This window comes from Phyllobates terribilis, unplaced genomic scaffold (assembly GCF_046119375.1).
Source record: "Phyllobates terribilis strain yellow unplaced genomic scaffold, ASM4611937v1 Scaffold_430__1_contigs__length_1590877, whole genome shotgun sequence".
NCBI lineage: Eukaryota > Metazoa > Chordata > Amphibia > Anura > Dendrobatidae > Phyllobates > Phyllobates terribilis.
In genome coordinates this window covers 910,760-923,250 of record NW_027363190.1, presented here as the reverse complement: position 1 = coordinate 923,250, position 12,491 = coordinate 910,760, and positions in this window count along the sequence as shown.

Genomic DNA, 12,491 nt, shown 5'->3' with positions numbered 1-12,491 from the left:
TAAGATTAAAAACCTGATGATAAATGAATCTATGCAGTAAAAAAGGGTGGGACAGATAGAGTCCTTGTATGCGTAAAGCTGGGTATAAATAGAGATACAAATAGGATTAAATCATTACAAGAATAAACGATCTGTGTATAAATGTGTTTAAAAAATACTCGTTCTGTTAAATGTCTGGTTGACAACACAAAGAAAATAATGGGACCTATAGTGTCAAGTCATAATTATCAATGGCAGGCTCAGACTGAGGGCTCGTCCACACGACCGCTTAACATGGCCGAGTGCTGTCCGATGTTTTATCAGTTGGCACTGCCCCACAGTATAACATTGGTCAGAGTGCTACCTAGTGTTTTTTTTCTCATGCCGATTTTGCATACAAGTTCACTAAGTACCCTATATTTCATATGCAACTTTGCTTTACATTTATATATAATGATGGTAGGGTATGAGATATATTTTTTGTCTTTTGTAGGTTTTGCATCTTTTTGCTAGTGTGAACATGCTCTTATTTCTCGCATGTGTACCATCTTAGACCTCAGTTCACATTGCTTGGTTTTTTGTCTTGTTTGCATTCTGTGCAAATTAGGGGTGTGGCATCCCCTTTGTTGAGCTGGTTAGTATATATGTAGCTTACCACTGGCTTGGGTGGTCTGATATTGGGACCCGGTTCTATTTGTCTACCCTTTTATATGCATTACTTCAACTTTGATATACAGTAAGGTTTTTAATATAGACAGTGTAGGACCGTCCCAATTTAGGGTCACCTTGTCGCTGGTGGGACGGCTTGTATACTTTTTTTGATCAAAAATAGTTCACTAAGTACCCTATATTTCATATGCAACTTTGCTTTACATTTATATATAATGATGGTAGGTTATGAGATATATTTTTTGTCTTTTGTAGGTTTTGCATCTTTTTGCTAGTGTGAACATGCTCCTATATCTTGCATGTGTACCATCTTAGACCTCAGTTCACATTGCTTGGTTTTAAGTCTATGGACTTGTATGACATCAGTGTGAAACATTGAACTGCACTCGGATGTCATCTGAGTGCAGTCCAATTACCACGGACTCAGACAAGGGAGAAAATGGAGAAATGATGTACTCTGTCTACTCTGCACCTGTGATACAAATCTCGCATGAGAGAGAATCGGATCGCACTAAGTTGACACTCAGGTCAATCTCTGACAGAGTTTGATCCAAGTGACATTAGCATAATCGTCCAGATTCTCTTGCATGAGAGAATCGATGGCCATGTGAGCGAGCCCTGACCCACAGGGTAACATGTAAATCCCCCGGGGGTCCCCTATGCAGGAGTAAGTAACGTACCCCCTAACATGAGCAGTAGTTGGCCCAATACATTTGATTCACTATGTCCAGACAAAATGTAGCTGAAAAGTGAGCTCCCATAGTCAATATTACTGGTGGGCTCTTGCCACTTAAGTCCAACACTGACAGGCAGTAGCTTAAAGTAAAAATAGTGATAGCCTGGAAAATTATTTCATAATTAGCATAAAACCACCAACAACATGGACACAGGATGCCCAACTCACTTACTGTGTTTCGCACAAGAAGCTGCATCAGGAGCTAAGTTTATGGATTCATTCTAAATCTGGATTTATGATTTTTTAAATCTAATATATTTTTAACGAAGTTTTCAATTTTTACATTATACTCATATCTCTTGGCCACTTTTTAAAACCATTCCAGCAAGATTGGCGCTCCTATCTTTCTGCGACCAAAAAGTGGTATATGACCACATATAAGATGTTGCCGTTCTTGGGAGAAATTGCATAATAAAATACAGTGTATTTCATTAATTTTCCTCTTGTAAAAATGAACAGTTTTGATCTAAATCTGCATAATTTAACTCTCACCTTCCTCATCATCAAGGATACCTCACGAGGTGAGATTTTGCATGACGCTCCAGATCAATGTCGATTGACAGTCATTTTCTATTTCTTCCATTTTCTTTACTCATTGCACCAACAGTTGTCTCCTTCTCTCCCAGCGTCTTACTTATGGTTTTGTAGCCCATTCCAGCTTCGTGCAGGTCTATGATCTTGTCCCTGACATCATTAGAAAGCTCTTTGGTCTTGCCCATGTTGTAGAGGTTAGAGTCTGACTGATTAATGGAGTCTGTGGACAGGAGTCTTTTCTACAGGCGACTATGTAAGACAGCTGTCTTTAATGCAGGTAACCAGTTGATTAGGAGCATGTAACTGGTCTGTAGGAGCCAGAACTCATAATGGTTTGTAGGGGATTAAATACTTATTTCTCACTGCAAAATGCAAATAAATTTATCTAATTTAAACAATGTGATTTTCTTGATTTTTTGGGGGGGATATTCTATCTCTCAATGTTAAAATTAACCTACCCTTAAAATTATAGACTGTTCATGTCTTTGTCAGTGGACAAACTTACAAAAACAGCAAAGAATGGAATAATTCTTCCCTTCACTGTATTTAGATTTCCCTGCTCTGATATATTTCTTGTTCTCATTTTGTTTGATTTTTCAATTTAAAAACATAAAACAGAAGAGCAGCGTATTCTTACCACAGGAGCAGCTATGTTATGAAGGGGGTGTCTCATCATAAATGGGTGCAATTTTAAAGCACTTGAAAAAAGCAAAAGCAATTTTGCAATTTGCTTGTTATTAAAAATCCTCTCCAAGAATGGAGTCATTTTTAGGTATTATTGCTTATAGCTGAGGAGTAACTAATCTACTAGGCAAGGAGCAATTCTGAAGCTCGCTGGATTGCTGGATCAGGACCGGTTCAGGTCCACCCAGCTCCTCCAATGCTGTAAGACAAGGATGACTTTGCTTGCAGAAACGAAGAGCAGACAGTCCGACAACAACGCCACAACCTCCGCACAAAAGGAAGCTGGGCAGCAGGGAAACGGTGGGCTCCTGAGGTGAAGAAAACCTTTAAGGCCAGTGCACAAGAGCCAAGGAGGCCATATGGAGGGTCTGGGTATAAGCTTCATGCGTTTTGTCTACACCGTGAGCTGGCTCTTTGCTGGAAGGATTTTCCTAGATTCCAGTAGTGGTAACAAGTCCACCAGTAATTCACAAATAGTGGTATACCGTACTGCTTCCCATCATCACTAGAAGAGCACATCATTAGAGAAAAAAACGCAGGACTCACTTTTCTAGGTAACTGACAGCTGCAGCCAATCACTAGCTGCGCTGGTTCTCTGACTTTGTAAAAAAGTAGCCATCACTTCAGGAGTCGTCACCGATCTCTGAAGTGGACTGCGCTTGATTTGCGAGGGCAGTGTAGGGAGAGTATGCCACCATTTTTTATTTTAAGCACATTTGTGCCTTATATTTTTATTACTGTAACAGCAACCTATTTAATATCAATTTAATTGAATCAGTGTTATGTAAAAATGAAGAGTTGTTCTATAACACTCCTAATATTTTCCTTTTGTATATATTTAGCCTACAGAAACAATGTGTCACATTTTAGACAGAGGTTATTACCCAGCTTTTCCAGTCTGCATAATGCCAGATCTGCCCAGGTAGTCATTTATAAGTCATTAACTCTTCTTTTATAATAGTGTGACTAGTCAGGTTGCTATTGGTGACTAAGCCCCGCCCCTTCCTAGACTTTCACGTTCAGCAGTGATGGAACACTCACATACATCTGCTGACATCACAGTGAGTGTGACATCACCGGCACAGTGACATCACATTCCACAAAGTTCCATATACAACTGACTGCAGCCATTGAGCTTTAGTTGTAGTTGGCTTTGACTACAATATACGTGTGGATTGCATTTAGTAATTTTACATACGTTTTTTGGATAATTGCCCTGTTGTTGCCTGATGCAACATGGACTTTACAGGGAAAAGAAAGAGAAAAAGGAAAGAAACACCAGATGGAGAAGACACTGGAAATAACCAGGAACCTCCACCAAAGATAAGGAAGATGGACTCCAAGAAATCTGGGCAGGATGGTCAAATATTACCTGACAATGAGGGAACCCAGAATATTTCCTTCCTAGACACTGTACAAAACAGATGTGACAAGTTTGTGGGATACATCACAAATCAAGCTGATACCAATCTACAAAAGCTGAGTACAAGAGAGAGGAAAAGAGAGACTGTGGGTCCAACCAGGATCATTAACACGAGAGGTAATGAAAGTGCAGCAGAAGAGAAGAGAACTGGGAGAAAAAGGAAACATCATGAAGATCCAGCCACCAGTCAAGATGACATCTCAGGGGAATTTAGTGGCCCCAGTAGCAAAAAAATAAAGACCACTGTCCCTCTCACCAGGGATAAGTTTATCTGCCATGGCATACTTGGAGAAGGGAGTTATGGGAAGGTTGTACTGGCCACGGATAAGATACGGAAACAAAGTGTGGCCCTTAAAATCATAAAGAAGGAAAGCCTAATCTCCTTCCCTGAATGCCTTGTTGAGCACCATGTCCTGAAGCTTAGCCACAACAGCAGATTCTTAACTCATTGCCATGCCGCGTTTCATACTGAAAACCATGCCTATTTTGTCACCGAGCTGGCCAGTGGAGGGGACCTGCATGACTATATATATAGTACCATTCCCCTGAAGGAACCTGTAACCTTTATAGCAGCAGAAATCGTCTGTGGCCTACAATTCCTGCACAGCAATGACATCATTCACCGGGACTTAAAACCGGATAACATCCTGCTGACTGGTGACGGCCACATAAAAATTACTGATTTTGGACTATCTCTTTATGAGTTTGATAAGAGATTTAATGCCAGAGATTTCAGTGGAACACCTGGGTATGGCGCCCCAGAAATGATCATGGGAGACGCTTATGATGAAGGTGTAGATTGGTTCGCCTTTGGAGTCATATTGTACAACATGATTTTCCAAGACTCACCATTTCCAGGAGACACCACTGAAGAGATTGAGAGAAATGTCATCTACTCTGAACCATCATATGAAAACCTCACTGACCACGATGCTGTGGACATTATGTCCAAACTACTCTGCAAAGACCATTATGTCCGGCTAGGGGTTAATGGAAAAATCAGAAAACACCCCTTATTTTCAAATCTAAACTGGACAGACATAGAAACAGGGAAAGCGCCATCTCCAGTTATCATAAGAAGGAACATGAATGTCAGCATGAGACAGCAGATCCCAGCACCGCGCAGTGAAGACCTGAACGAGACAATTCCTGCTGAAGAACAGAGGATTTTTACGAGTTTCCCATTTGTGGCTCCAGAATGGAGCACAACTTACCACTAAATGGAGAAACGGCATAATACCATCTAATCCTCCTGTATCTTGACTTAAGACTATCTACTTTGGGGTGTGTGGCACCTCATCCCGTATCCCGCATATTCTTAATATGTAACAGTAAACTTTGCTTGTTTTAATTCATCCTTTGGTTCTTTGGAGCATTTTTCTATTTTTTCCTGTATATATACAGTGTATATATGTACAGGTCATGTGTATATCTAAAGGTCATGTATATATGTGTATATATAATGAGTAGGTCATGTGTCTGTATAATGTGTATGTGTATATTGTGACAAAAAAACATAAGATTAAGAAACAATTCTGTTGTTTTAACCCCATAGTGACCACCAATACGTCTTTTTACGGACCTGCGATATAAGAGATTAGCATCCCCCGAGAGGTGACAATCCTGCAGCTATCAGCTGTACACTATAGCTAACAACTTGCTGCATCAGCCACGATCAGGGTCGGCACTGATTATGGCCATTTAACCCCTTAAATGCTGCTGCCAATAGTGACTACGGCATCTAGATGGTTAACAGAGTGTGGGGGCTCCCTCTTTAACTACATTGGCACCCTGAGATCTTGATCGTGCGGTCCTGATGTTCGCCATGGCAGTCGAATAACGGCCTTAGAGCCTGCCGCGTATAGTGGCCTGTTCAGAAGTTATTAAAATGTAGGTGGTGAAAATAAACTTTTACATTCCTGTTATGCCACTTTGCATTAATTCCTGAAAAGCACCTGAAGGGTTAATGAACCACCTGAAAGCAATTTTTAATACGGGGATGCGGCTTTTAAAATGGTATCACTTTTGGGGGGATTTCCAATATATAGTAATTTCAAAACTGAACAGGTCCCTATAAAAATAAGTTTTGTAAATTTCCTTGAAAATATGAAAAATTACTCCTCCATTTTTAAACCTTCTAAAATGCTAACAAAATAAAACATTTTTACATTTTACAAATGGTGCTGATAGAAAGCAGACATTATTGAAATGTAATTTATTATTGCTTTGTGTGGCATGACTATCTGGATTAAAGGGATAATCATTAAAAGTTTGAAAATTGCAATTTTTTGTAAATTTATATCAAATTTCTGATCTTTTTATAAATAAGGAATGATGCCATACGGATGGCAAAATCGATAAAAATCATCCAAATTTTTTCCACTATTTTTTTTCACACTCGTGTAGCCCCGACCTCACAGTGATACCAGATGTGTTTAGTTTTTTTATGCTTTGCTACTTTTGCACACTATGAACATTTTTTTAAGGAAATATAATTTGATTTCCTCTAAATGACACAGTCACTATTGACTCTATTACATCCAGTGGGTTAAACGGCCGAACTCCAACGATGGTCATGAGGAAACAAACAATCAAACTGAGCTTTTACTCACCCGGGGTCCAGCACTGCTTTTTGCTGCTCCAGACATTTTTAATCAGCTGCATCTTCATGTCAACTGTGCTGCAGCCAATCACTGAGCTCTGTGGTACTGCCAAATTAAATGGGGCATTCTTATAATAAAGAGGCACAAAAGGGGCATTATTAGGTATGGAGGCACAGAGGCATACTTCCCAACTTTGAAAGTTAGGAAAGAGTGACACAAACTATGTAGCAATCCACAGTTTTTTTTACACTAAGCCACTTCCCTAACCTTGGTCAGTCGCTTATATGTGCCTACACAGAAATATTCCTCCTAGTGAACTCATTAATTCTTAACCTGTGGATGTGTATTTAAGAATCTACTTTCCTGAATGATGTCTCTCATTTTCCTTCTAAGGTCTTTCTGATAGACCTTAGAAGGAAAATGAGAGACATCATTCAGGAAAGTAGATGGATTGCATGGCATCCAAAGAGACACAGATTTGTATTCTACATGATTCTAGTCTAAAGATATGGCCCTGACTGGAAAGATTTGGATCTCCTCAATTAACCATCAGAGAGACCATGGATACTTTTAGGGAGACCAGGAGAGGACTGAGAAGTCACCTGGCGCCATGGATATGTTGTTTTAGGGTTGCTAGGAGGGGCTCACCGGTTGCTTAGAAGCCATGGAGACATTGGGAGTTGCCAGGAGGGACTCACTGGTCATCTGGCCCCATGGAAACTCTCGGAGAGGCCAGGTTGGAACCCTCGGGTCTCGTGGCCTTGTACCTCGATGGACTGCTAGCTTCCTAAGCTTGCCGCTACCTTCTCTCTGTGGGGGCCCACCAGAAGCGGGGGGCCACTGGTTGAGGTAGTCGGCCCTGGAAGTCTCCAAAGTTGCAGCTTTTCTATCCCAGGCGGGCGGAGATGAAAGGGTGAGACTGTGTAATGTTGCACCATCTTGGGCATTTGCTGGGACTGTTCTATGTGTTGTCCGCTGTGTGGTTCAATAAAATATTGCCACGCTGTTTTACCCTTACCCTGCGTTGTCTGAGTAGCGTTACCCCCACGGAAGACCCCGGGTCCTCACAAGCACCTATACTCCAAAATAACAACAATAATAAAAAATACAACTCGTCCCGCAAAAAAATAGGTTCTCATACAAATCAGTTAAGAAAAAATAAGAGTTATGGCTCTCCATATATGGCAATGTAAAATTGTTTTGTTTTTGAAAATGTGTTATTTTCATGCAGACATCATAAAACATAAGTAAATGGTGATTTTATGTTAATTGTACTGACTCACAGAATAAAGTTAATATGTGATTTATATGAAATGGTCGATGCTGTAAAAAATAAACTTTAACTGGGGAAAAATGTATATTTTCACCATTTGCCATGTGCCGCGTATTTATCTCTTGAACTTACTTTTTAGTTAAAAAAAAAAGATCACCGCATCCCTTGATAAATGTCGTGAGGGGTGGAGGGATATTGTGAAAAAGCACAAACATTATTAAAAATACATAAGATTAAAAGATCATTAAAATCAATAAAAATAAAAATACATAAGATTAAAAACCTGATGATAAATGAATCTATGCAGTAAAAGAGGGTGGGACAGATAGAGTCCTTGTATGCGTAAAGCTGGGTATAAATAGAGATACAAATAGGATTAAATCATTACAAGAATAAACGATCTGTGTATAAATGTGTTTAAAAAATACTCGTTCTGTTAAATGTCTGGTTGACAACACAAAGAAAATAATGGGACCTATAGTGTCAAGTCATAATTATCAATGGCAGGCTCAGACTGAGGGCTCGTCCACACGACCGCTTAACATGGCCGAGTGCTGTCCGATGTTTTATCAGATGGCACTCTGCCCAATGTTATACTGTGGGGCAGTGCCAACTAGTGTTTTTTTTCTCATGCCGATTTTTCATACAAGTCTATGGACTTGTATGACATCAGTGTGAAACATTGAACTGCACTCGGATGTCATCTGAGTGCAGTCCAATTACCACGGACTCAGACAAGGAACAAGATGGAGAAATTATGCACTCTGTCTACTCTGCATCGTGATCCAGCACTTTGATTCTTTTTATTATTCCTCTTATTATTTTTTGTAATCCATTAAAAACAAGTATGTGGAAAACAGACTTCTGAATGAGGCCTAAATGTCTGGAAGGATCACTGCCGGAAAAAATATAGCCGGGATAAAAAAAAGTGCACCTTGCGTTATAGGTGATTTGTGCATGCGCGGGATCTGGAAGACGAGACTGTACGTCACAGGGCAGGGGAGGGGGGGAACATTGTAATTAGCAAAGTAGTTTGGGATTTCTTCCCGTCCCCCGGCTCTCAAGAATGAGAAAACTAACTGAATAAAAAGACATTTCAAAGCAAGCAGACCTCTAATATTAGGCATACAGGTATGTATAGACTTACATTTCTATCACCTGTATGCCTATATTAGAGGTCTGATAAGTCCCCGGGGATGACAGATTCCCTTTAAAAGCCTTCACAGTTTCTCTAGTAGCCAAATGTCCTGTGGTCTCAGCAGCGACCCCTTTTTGTTTAGATTTGATTGATGTTTATGCATATAACAGTGGATGATGCAGGAGAGGTCAGAGGCATCAATCTAACCTAAAGGAGAGGGGTTATGAGGAGATCACTGGATACCAGGGGCGGACATATCATTGGTGCAACCTGTGCGGCCCCACAGAGGCCCAAGAGGTAAAAGGGCCCATTTCTACCTCCAAAGCAGGTACAATTTTGCATTTTTAGCAGCTCTTGGGCTGCAAAGGGCCCATATATTGTTCTTGCACAGGGGCCCTTTTCTGCCTGTGTCCACCAGTGCTCGATACACGTCTGCTAAAGAAACATCCAGTCTACGATATTAGAGTAATTTGCAACAAAGCAGGAGATATTAAAACTTCTGTTTCTAAGGTACATTTACTATTACTACTACACCTGAGTTTGTACCCATTTAATAGTGATAGTGGTCTTGGAGAGTCAAAATAGCGAACAGATTATTTTTCAGTTGTAAATGTACTTTCAGATAGTGACCACTAGATGTCCCTAGTGAGCTGACATGAAGTTGGCACAAGTATTAAGGCACTGCACATTCACTCATCTCAGGTGTAAAGGAGTCTGGGCTTATGGTGTTGATGACTTATCTACAGGATAGGTCATGAACAGCTGATTGGTGGGATTCCGACACTCAGCGCCCCCCACCGATCAGCTGTTTTTTTGCTCTAGCGGACTGTAAATGTAGCACCCTGAGGACTCGGCTGCTACAGGGGTATTGCACCTCAAGCCAGAGGTGTGGTATTCCACTCTCGGGTAAGGATGGAGTGTGGAACTGAGCTCAGAAGGCTGCATGCACTACATACATCCCATTTCCGGGGGACAGAACTACGGTACTCCCACCAGTATATGTGCAGGTACGACAGCGTCTGTCCCTGGCTGGAGTGGGAGGGGGGTGGAACATCCCAGTAGTGTAGGGGCAGATAGGGGGAGTAGTCTGGGTAAAGATAGGAGCTCATTGGGTGCTGGTCACCTGAGCTCACACATAGAGGGAGTATATAAGGTGGGCACCATCTTAGGACAGAGTCAGTCAGTCAGTGAGTCAGCAGTAACTCCAGGAGAGGAGAAGGAAGAGGGACCCAGAGGCGCAGGACGAGAGGGGACCCCAAGATCCCAGAATAAGGACAAAAGGGTGAAGGGTCGGCAAAAGGGTACCGGATCCCAAGCTGGCGGAGGCCAAAGCAAACCTTAGCCAGGAACCGGAGGTCGTGGGCAAGATTTGCCACGACCCTCACCAAATCCACCAGAATGGCACACCGAGCATAGGGTCAGGGAAGCCAGAGAAGGTTCAACCACCAAGAGACCCGAGGGAGCCGGACATAGGTGGATCCCTGGTGAGAACGGCCAGAGAGAGAGAGAGAGAAGAAGGGAGCTCAGGACCATACTCAGGAATTGCCCGGGAGTTGACCGAGTCCCGCACCTGGTGGACGCAGCACGGCTTGGGTGGTCACTGCTGTACAGAGTGACCCGAGCAACACCAGTGAGTAAAAACCCTGAAACTGCATTTCATGCCTCTGAGTCTCCTTGCTGCACCTTCACAACCACCATCCTCCACGTCTGACCCCCTGAGGCTATACCCCTCCCGTTGGGGGTTATACTACCACAGCTGCACACACACCACCAGCCTCAGCGGACCATCCTGCAGCGGCGGCCTTTTGACCGCAAATCAACGGGTGGCGTAGTCGACACTAAGAACATCTGCAAGGACTGCCGCACACTGAGTTTGACACCCTGGGCACGGACCGGGTCACAGCCACTCGGAGACTACAACCCCCATCTGATCCGGCTCCGGGTATCCCTAACAACATGGCCCAGGGGGCGCGTCATAAACACTGTAACTACAGTATGCCTGGACAACACCTTTAATTCTGTGCTCTCAGCAGACAATGTTTTTGCTCTGCCTACCTACAACATATATATAGTAATCTGAAGGGGTTTTCCAGGCTTAAGATACTGGTAAGTTATTCTTAGGATAGGTCATCAATATCAGATGCATGGTGTCCCAGAACGCAGTACCCCACCAATCAACTGTTTTCAGCTCTGGCAGCGGGGGGATGTGAAAGTGACCCATGCAGACCCCCACAGCTCTGTTCACGGTGTATTGGCTGTTCTGTGTGCAGCTCTTATAGCATAGTGGATAAAAACTGAGCTGAAATATTCATGAACAGCCAATAGGCCACGAACCGGACCATGCTGTTCACTCCATTCACTGGTTACATCTGGCAGCCACCAGAGCTGAAAACAGCTAATCGGTGGGGGTGCCGGATATTGATCCTGAAACACCTCTTCTATGTGCACACCGAGTCTTTTTTGCTGTTTTCAGAGCAGATCCTCTAAGTTTTTGAGGAGGATTTGGAGAGTTTCCGCTCAGTCTCTGCTCCAATACAGCCTCAAAAACTCCTGTGTGCACATATCTGAAGTGAAATTTCACATTTGGCGATCACTGACTATATTATTTTAACAAAAGAACTAACAGCCTAGTAATACATATGCAAATCAACAGAAATAAAACTGGTAAAAAACACAACAGAATTCAATTTGTAGTAAATCACTTAATGACCACACGCTTGTTACAATTCCTCTGCCACTGGAAACCTGCAGCGTGTGGAGGGTCTTCCTGAGGAAGATGAAGCTTGAGCGTTAGGGTGCAGACAGGCAGCCATATAACTCGGGTGAAGATCGCATCGCAATCCTCGGACTGGCTGTCGGCTCCTGACCTGAGCGTGACAGCTGCAGAGAAATACATGCTGCCACGCTCAGGTCAGGAGCCGACGGCCAGTCCGAATATTGCGATGCGATCCTCACCTGAGTTATACGGCTGTCTGTCTACGACCTTAGGCCACATTTATACGTTCAGTATTTGGTCAGTATTTTACATCAGTATTTGTAAGCCAAAACCAGGAGTGGGTGAAAAATGCAGAACTGGTGACGTGTTTGTATTATACTTTTCCTCTGATTGTTCCACTCCTGGCTTTGGCATATAAATACTGAGGTAAAATACTGACCATATACTGAACGTGTGAACGTGGTCTTAGAATTGGTGCGAACCAAGTCACAGGATCTAATTCATCGGCCACGTCCGTAATCTGTGCTTGCTGGATGGGAGGCCTGAATATCACTTCTTACCTCCTGGCATCGGTGGATCTTTTTTTGATTAGTCGGCCTGGTGCGACATCACATGTACATCACACTCCAACAATGATGTGGTGCCAGGCCGGAGGAGCCGAAGATGCCGTTAGGCAAGAGGCGGTTCTCAGGGCGCCCTTAGAGCAGACACAGATTACTGACCTGGCCAATTGATT